Source organism: Octopus bimaculoides, chromosome 2 (assembly GCF_001194135.2).
Source record: "Octopus bimaculoides isolate UCB-OBI-ISO-001 chromosome 2, ASM119413v2, whole genome shotgun sequence".
NCBI lineage: Eukaryota > Metazoa > Mollusca > Cephalopoda > Octopoda > Octopodidae > Octopus > Octopus bimaculoides.
Genome location: NC_068982.1, coordinates 142838486 through 142847828, shown reverse-complemented (window position 1 = coordinate 142847828; position 9343 = coordinate 142838486). Strand labels below are relative to the sequence as shown.

Sequence of the window (9343 nt, the reverse complement as noted above, 5' to 3'; positions counted from 1 at the left end):
ATATATATATATATACATACATATATATATTCGGGTTCCACTGTGAGGATTATATAACTTATTTCATGTTGCGGTACATTATGGGAGTATTTGAAAATTTATGAATGGATAGAAACAGTGTGTAATTCCCGCATTATATAGTGAAACCTATCCATCTATGAACTTACGTACCTTCAACATAACTCTGTCACGCATTGGTTTACCAGGTTTGGGAGAGTGAAATAGTAATTTGCAAGGTACATGTACCTTGTGTATCTCAGATTAGACTGATACATAGAAGAATGATGTCATCATAAGCTGATCTTCCCTCCTATACAAAATCAGAAAATATAGTGAGAAAACGAAAACAGAAACTATAAAACAAAAGGCAACACAACTGCATTGGCGTGATCAAAGACGCTTTGATATGTATAGGTGTCCGCTTGCATATTGATAAAAGTTAGGATGACTAGATTACGAAGATAGCTTATTTCATTCCGGAATTGCAAGAGGTATAGTTATCTCTGTAATGCCACATTGACGTTGTAACTGTTACAATTGTGGCAGCGGATTATGGACTCTTGATCATCGAGCCCTGTTCTTGTAAATTTTACAAGATTCGAACGTTCGTTTAGTTACTTTTTGTACTAGAATGTCGCCTATATTCCCCGGCATCTACAGACTGACAGTGTGCGTTGGGAGAGGTTATGGTCGATGATGCTCAATCATGTCCCGAAGATACGAACTGAAGTGGTTGCTGTTAGACTCGTTTCTCTATAACCCGTCGATTCAAACGCCTTTCTTTTCCGACCAAATTCTCATTAAAGTGTTCAACTACAACTTGATGTGGCTGAGTGGGGATAGTAATGTCTTCAACTACAACTTAATGTGATGGGGGTGGTGGAGTATTGATGTTTTCAGTTGCAATTTGAAGTGGAAAAGGAGAGAGAGATGTCCTGCAGCAACTTTTATGGAATGTCAGTTATAGTGTCAAATACAATCAGAATATGAAATATGTCGATGATGACAACAGCATGGAAATGGAGATGGGTCTGAGAAATATTAGGAGAAGGAGAATGAAGAAGTCAAAAATAGAATTAATTATTCGTTGCAACCAAAATTAAATTAACGGAACTGTTTTAGTCGAGGGTAGTAAGAAGATATATATATTTCTTAGCTGTTAAATAAAATCACTTACACTTGCCATGAGTATCTTAGATCTTATGATTGATCTGGTTGTGTAGCCCTAGGTTAACTGTGATCAAGTAGACCTATGTTCATATGTACTCAAGGCAAGGTGATTGTCTACTTCTGACAGGTGAGATCTAATAGCAACTCCTGGAAAAATGCTAGGATATGCTTTCTCAGAAATGAGGTTGCAATTTCTAATATTGTGTTTTCTTGAGGTTACTTTTCACTGAAGCAGATAAATATTTCGCATTTTACTAATATTTAGTCATGGATTATTGATGATAATTGTTTCTCTTATTTATTAAACAGAATTTTTAACTTCCATAAACTTCCTATGAATAAGTTATGCATTTAGAACGAAAGTAAATTTACGAGGTAGCACTGTCTATTTACATATAAACCCTCTCAAATCATAACCTTTATTATTCCTCGTGTGATTTCTGATGACGGAAAATAACGCTGAAGCCTCGGACGGCTTTAATTACAGGTTTCTTTAACATATGCTAAGACTCAACAAATTGATGAATATTATAATTGATTGCGTTAGTGAAGTTCCAATCCTTCGCAATGATAATGCTTTCTCTTTGGTAGTAATATGTCTATATATATTTCGACTGCACCAACTCAACTCACATCTATAAGTACATATCACGTGCACGCTCTTTCGGACGTCACCTCCACTATGACATAATCGCTAGAAACAAAGTAAATTTTAATGCATAAACATTTCTGTTGTATTGTATTTGATATACCTGTATTTGTTGATGTTAAAAACATACCACTAGTCACACTCAGTTATTTCCATTAGTTCATTTTAGATTAGATTATACAAATTACTTAGGTCATAAAGGTATCCTGCTCTTTTTGTAAAAGTATTAATCTTTTTGCATATGTATATCTATGTAAGGTCGAGCAGTTGTCGTGCTGTTGACGACTATCGAGACAGAACTACGGATCTACGACTGTCCTCTTGCTTCCAAGCAATAAATACGTCCTTTTCTTTGATAGCAAATTAAATTTGGAAAATTCTTGGTTCTTGAAATTGTCTCCCCAATTCATATCATATGGAGCTGATCTTGACTACCACTTGGTAATGATGATACAATGGCTAGAGATGAAGATAAATTTTCATAAATCAAGAATTTATGTTATATATATATATATATATATATATATATATATATATATATGCGCGCGCGCGTGTGCATGTTTACGTACACACACACATGCACATATGTGTATATCTATATAACCATGTCAGTTTTGTAAAGTCTATGTATTAACGCTCATTCGGTATCGTTTGTCGATGCAACAAATGAATTTATGCACGTGGGCTTGGATATCCTTTGAAATGATTTACGAGCGATGATATATAGAAAGGCTGACACAGTTAGGCAATCAAGAACTTAATATAATGAAGCTGAACACATATATAAACTTCAAAAGAATATCGCTTTGTCACGTTTCTATAAATTTGGTCAGGTATCCCCCAATATTATATGATAAACATATCAATAGTCAGATTTATTATTTATTACCAATGTTATATGTCTTCAAAAATTTAGATTTTATATAGATATATTATTCTAGCCCTGGTTCTGTAATATATTAGTTGCTATAACAGCATTTGTTGGGTAGATATGGCCATAACACACGCATTTATCTAATGCTGTTTTTCTTAAATCCTTTTTCCTGTATCTCCTCTCTTTGCTAATGCATTCCTGCCTGGAATTTCCTGCTACGTATGATAAGAACAGTGTTGTATACAAGTTTATTACAAAACATTAACAACTTTGCATTAATTTAACACTGACATTCTAAAACAAGTCATGATAAACCGCCTTGTACGCAGTGGACAGCTTCAGTATAAGCGATGTCTTACAAATTCATTCTATATAAGTTCTGACAGATTCAAACATGGGTGTGCTAATCGCTGTTCTATTTCGTCTTTGGAGAAGTATTACTTTCAGACTAATCTGTGTCCAAAATACATACGATTCATTGGGATAGGGAAACTTTGTGACGCTGTTGTTTCGACCTTGTTGGTGTATCTCCTCAACCACAGCTACGACTGAATCTAACAAGAGTTTTAAGATCATCGAACTCACTGAGACAAATAAATGTAACACGCATTGCAAAATAACCATTACTAAAAAACAATAATTTTGTAATTTTTGTTGCAGAAAATTTCTCACTTGGGAACATTGGTGAGAAAATTTCCTGAGTTTGACAATCTTTCACCTATTGAATGTTCTTAATATTTTTTTTTTATCCCAACAATGCTGTTACTAGTCTTTCTACAAAGTACTTAATATGAAGGAATTTAAACAGAAAGTAATTGGTTATAGATGTTATACCTTACTTTGAAACTCAGCGCTCATCTAACCTTATATAACTATGCAAAATGTACTTTTATATGCATTCAGGTAAATAACAAAGTAACCTCTAATAAATCACAAACCGTATGATAGTAACACATCAAACAATATTAAAAGAAAAATTGTAAAATTTCATATTTTTTTTACTCCTTCACACTAATCTCTCATTTTAATATTATAAAATAAAAGTTTAACTTATGCAAATTAATTCTAAATTATTCAGATATATCCACCAACTGTATTTGAATTTATACAATTTAAATTCCCTAATTAATTATATACAATCTTTTCGTATTAATTTAAATTGAAAATTAAAATTTAAAAGATAAAAGTAATTAGAATATATTCAAAGATTGTTTGCAATGACCGAATTTTGTCATGAAATAAATCGCACTATTTAGTACTCGAAAAAGTGAGGTCACATCATATATATAGAGAGAGAGTGAGGGTAACGCTAAAACTAGGAATGGCAAAGTTTGGTTCAAAGATTTAAACCTCGATTAGCGATTTGACTAATACCTGAGTAGATACAATAAATATAATAAAATGTATTATATTAATCAAACATACCAAATAAGCTGTGAGTTTCATAGAGGGATGAATGCGGCGACAAAGGTTTCATCTAAAAATCTTTGCTTTTCCAACTGAATTTCCATCCATGTGAATTCACTTTCTGTACTTTTTCCACTGTTAGCCTGCGTAAACACAGAAAGAATCGGATGACTATTTCAAACAAAATAAAATATATACTATGAAATACTATATGATTTTCTTTAGGTACAGCGATCTTGACAACCATTTGTTAGAATTCAGTATACTCATGCATCACGGTAAACACCAGGGGACTACTGACCGCGATATTAAATATTAAAGGAGCGTGAGTTACGTAATCACTTCTATTAGCTTTCAGTTTTTTTGCTATAAGAATTGCACTGGGAGTCGAATATTCACGTAACATCTTATAGCTTCGTGAAGAATATGTTTATAATATAAGATATAAAAATTCATTACAAAGATCTTTGAAGAAATTTAAGCAATACATTTTTTGGAGCATATCTCTATGAGAAAGACAGAAAGAAGAAATGTCATCATCTCGTTATTAAAATTGCAAACGGTCTCTAGGTGCGCATGTACATTTTCTTATTTACGACCAAACTCGCATCCACACCTTTACACACACACACCCACACACACACACACACACACACACACACACACACACACACACACACACATTTCTGTATCCATAATGCGATGTGTAGCAGTATTTTCTTCCTTTGTCGTAGAGCAAATAAATCTCACCAACAATGACAACATCCTCTGAAAATGTCAATTATTCCGAATATAAATTATTGAACGGAGTCTATAGTTATGGTCATAAAAGAGAAATATGATGTCGCATTTTATCCTCAATACACCATTGTGTTTTAACAATTGCGAAAAATACACATACATTTATGCCTAGAAATTGTTTAATAATAATTCTGTTGTCTTTTGTAAGTGATGAAAATACAGGAAATGGGAACTAAACTTGTTAACGAAGAATTCGGATCCCTTTGAAACGTTAATATATGTTTGCAATTAACGTCTATGGATACTATAATGGTGCCCTTTGGAATGTATTGTTGTCGACAGAGAAACCTCTCGTGGAAACTTCTTCATTATGAACAAAAGAAAAAATGAAAATGTCTACAGAAATTCTAAGACACTAGTAATTTTATGTGTTGGCATGATTAATGGTGCACTATTGTATGATTTCTTTTGCTTTCTCGATACCGGTTTTACTCAAGGGACTACGACCATGCTGGCTGCGCTGATATGATAGGTTTTAACCAAACATTTTGACTAAAGTATTTATTTTATTCAGTTCTTTCTATTGATCTATATTTATGAAAGGCTTGAGTTAACTTCTTTATAAAACATCGGTTTCTACACAGGTAAACATAGTCATATATACTCATACGCAGATATGGGTAATACACACACACACACGTCTGTGTATGTGTGTGTGTGTGTTTATGGCGTATGTGTTTTTATGTGTACACACACACACATACATACATCCAAACAATCACATATACAGACACACGTATATGAGGAGTTTTTGCACAGTTTTTGTCTATTATTTATCAGTAACAAATGATTATTCCACCCGAAGCTACTTTAGAAATTACTTTCCTATTTTAACGCACAACGAGATCGAACATGCTGCCAGGCATTTGCAAACTAAAATTCTTAACTGCAGAACTCGGTTCATATCCAAAATTTCTTAATTTTATCAACGGTGAGTTACACTCACAATGGTATTGTATTTTTTGGAATATGTAATACACATATTGACATGTACACTCACACACACACTCACACTCATACATTCACACACACTCAGGCTCACACTTTCACGCCCGCAGTTATCATTTCTGTGTCCAAAAATGTCCTGTTTTTCATCCTGTAATGAAGCATTCCGCTTTCATTGAAGATAATTAAAATCTTTTTTAACGGTTTTAATCATGTTTAGATGTACGCCACCTCTGAGACATAGGATTCCGATCAAAGATATTTCATAATGAACATTCCCTCTGTTATAGAGATGTGGTGTATCCAGGTCAACATAACACAGTTTCTTCTTTCATGTTTTAAACAAACAGGGTGTAAGTTGAAGGGATTTCTCACTGCTTTTTCTAAGTCAGGGAATGACCTTCTTTAGGCTTCATGTATTAGTGCTAACTGTTCGTTGTTATACAAACTTGATATCAAGTGCATTTAGAGAATTAAGATATTAAATTGCTAGACGTAATAAGGGCGTTTCGTTATTTGCACTCAATTTTGATACTCGTTTCAAATGTTGACACACATCATGTTTTGAGAAGGGGGCTTGTCGATTACATCAACCTCGGGAATGGTAAAAGGCAAAGTATATCTCGGCAGAATTTTAGTTCAGAACGTAAAGACGGACGAAATGCCACTAAGCATTTTCACCGGCGTGCTAACGATCCTGACTGCTCACCGCCTTCACACGAATTCAGTAGCAGAATCGTTACCGTGCAGAGTAAAATGCTTTGAGGCATTTTTTTCGATTTTATATTCTGAGTTCAGATGCTGCCGATCAGGGTCGATCAAAAGTGTACCAGCTGAAAATTGGGGTCGGTGTAATTGGTTTGTTCCCTCTATTGAAACAGCTGGTCTTGTGCCAAACATTTGAAACCAATATTGAATTTGTTTGCTATTTCTAATACTTGAAGTGACCACATAGAGGCATTTTTTATTAACTTCATGCGATATTTCGTTGTTTATACAGCATTGATAGCTCATACATCAGAAATTAAAACACTAGGTTACGCGATGTAATGAATGCGTTTCTTTATTTTTGCGCTTATAAAAAAATGTTTATGTTAAAATTTGTCTGCTATTTCTAACATCTGAAATAACCATGTAAGTTTCTCTTTATGGCTCTATATTTTCTTTGATATACAATGATTCCGAAGGTATCTATGAAATTACATTAAGTTACAAGACATAATGAAGGTATTTCTCTATTTCCGCACAATTGAAAACTTTATAATAATTTTGTCTAAGTTTACTTCATCCGATAATAGTTATCTGACAGCTTGGGGATGTTACATCAGAGAGATTAGAATGCGTTTCATGACTATACGCAGTCAACGGTCGCAAGACAAGACTGAATTATTGACAATGTATTTAATTTCATCCAGTTTCAAATACAGATTGATATCTATTGAAAACTGGAAGTGAATCAGTTGTTGACAAGTAGAATATCAAATAATCACTATTGAACGAAAGAGCAGGAGGAGGAGGAGCAATAGAAGAAAAAATAATAATGAGAATAATGAGAATAGTAATATAAAGAAGGAGAAGAGAATGAAGATGTGAAGATGATTATGGCATGGTAGATGAGGATGATGTGGTGGAGGTCGCAAATGTACCTAATGTGGTTGATTTTGATGATGATAGGGACGAAAAGACAGAACTACGCGAGAGTAATATACGAGAAAGGGAAGCTGGATGGAATAAAGTGCTGCTGCTGATGATGACGATGGTGGTGATGGTGGTTGTGGTGGTGGTCATGGTGTCGATAATGATGATGATGCCGACGACGAAGAGGACATTGATAATAATTATGATGGTGATAATGGTGATGGTGGTGGTGTTCGTAATGACGACGATGACGATGATGACAAAGATAATGTTGATAGCAATTATTATAATGACGATTGTGTTGACGGCGGTGGTGTTGATGATGACGATGATGATGACCATGGCGCAGGAAAAACAAAACCATGCAGGGAGTAGCTGACGATGGCTAGGTTTATTTTTGACACCAAAGTAGCAGAAAGTTTCAGAAGGATGAATGGGAATGAAATTCATGTATCTTTAGTTTCAGCCGATAAAGTAAAGGACTGCCCCCAAATACCAGCGAGCTAAAGATTAATGGTTCTGCTACTACAGAAGAACCTATGTCAATATGGTGTTGATAAAAGTTTCAAGCACTAGCTTAGGAACCCAAGTATTTTTTTTTTGAGGGCCTAGAATAGAGAATAGAGTCATTGCTTATATCGACATGCTTGGTATTGAACTCGAAAAGATGATGATTAAAACGCAACTGAGCGGGGTTAAAAAATTACAGAGTCACAATTAATTACTGTAAACCATTTTCTACGACCTTTTAATGATTTCGTTAGCTTACTGCACTTAGCAATCCACAGCCCATACATGACTTCGTTACATTTTCTCCTGAGCAAATATATTTCACTGGAAACTAAATTATTACGGAAGACTTAAGTATTGGACATCTCCATATAATAATAACCGATAAAAAATGATAGTTGTTCGTTGGCTGGCTGGCTGATGTCTCCAGTTACGCTTCACATCGTATAGAGAAAGGGAGAGAGAATCTAAAAAAACATAGAGTGAGAGAGAGTGTGTGTGTGAGAGAGAGAGGGAGAGAGACAAAGACAGAGAGAGTGAGAGAGAGAGTGTGTGAGAGAGAGACTTTAAGAGAGATACAGAGAGATACAGAGAGATACAGAAAGAGAGAGAAAGTCTAAGAGAGTTACAGTGATAGTCTACATAAATGCAAAATGAATGACCTATAACATGAAAAATATTCAATTTTTAAATTTATTTTTACTGAGAAAAGTTTTCGATGAGACTATGTTCATAAAATTTAGAAAAACAGTTGCATAAATTTATTACAAATATACAAATGACATAATTCAATTTATTTAATTTTGTTTTAAGGTAATGAATATATTTTCTATTGAAAATTAGTATTATTTATTTTGTCACTTTGTATAAGTACCAAAAAATTTAGTAAAAGTAAAATTATTATTATTGTATGTTTGCTATATTTCATGTTATTTCTCATGGTAGCAAAAGTAAAGTTTCTAGTTTACATGTGATACGATAGGTAACTCTTTAGTAGCAAAATAATCCGCGACACAACATTTTCGTAGGAATTCCTGTATCATAGAGACTATGTATCCTATTCTATTTATTATATTCGTTTTTCATCTTTCAGTCACAGAACTGCAGACATACAAAGTAGCCTCCTTGAAGGGTTTCGTGAAAACAAATCGACCCCAGAACTTATTTCTTAGTCTATCAGTTTATTTTGTCGAAGCGATAATTTAAGAATACGTACATAGATCAATAATGACTATCGAGCCGGCGTGAGGGACAAACACAGGCACACAGAAACATACATATACAAGATATATTGCGCACACACAAACACACACTTATATATACATATATATATATACATATATATATAT

The 9343-nt window shown here is 33.8% G+C and overlaps 1 protein-coding gene across 11 annotated transcripts in view; it reads right to left on the bottom strand.

Moving 5' to 3' along the window:
- LOC128247032 (glutamate receptor ionotropic, NMDA 2B-like) overlaps nucleotides 1-9343 on the bottom strand; it is a 1034258-nt gene that overhangs the window by 374613 nt on the left and 650302 nt on the right. For all 11 annotated transcript variants that reach the window (XM_052965637.1, XM_052965633.1, XM_052965638.1 and 8 more), the window contains one exon: nucleotides 4119-4243. The gene's annotated coding sequence lies outside the window, so the exon portion shown is untranslated. The remainder of the gene's footprint in view (nucleotides 1-4118; nucleotides 4244-9343) is intronic.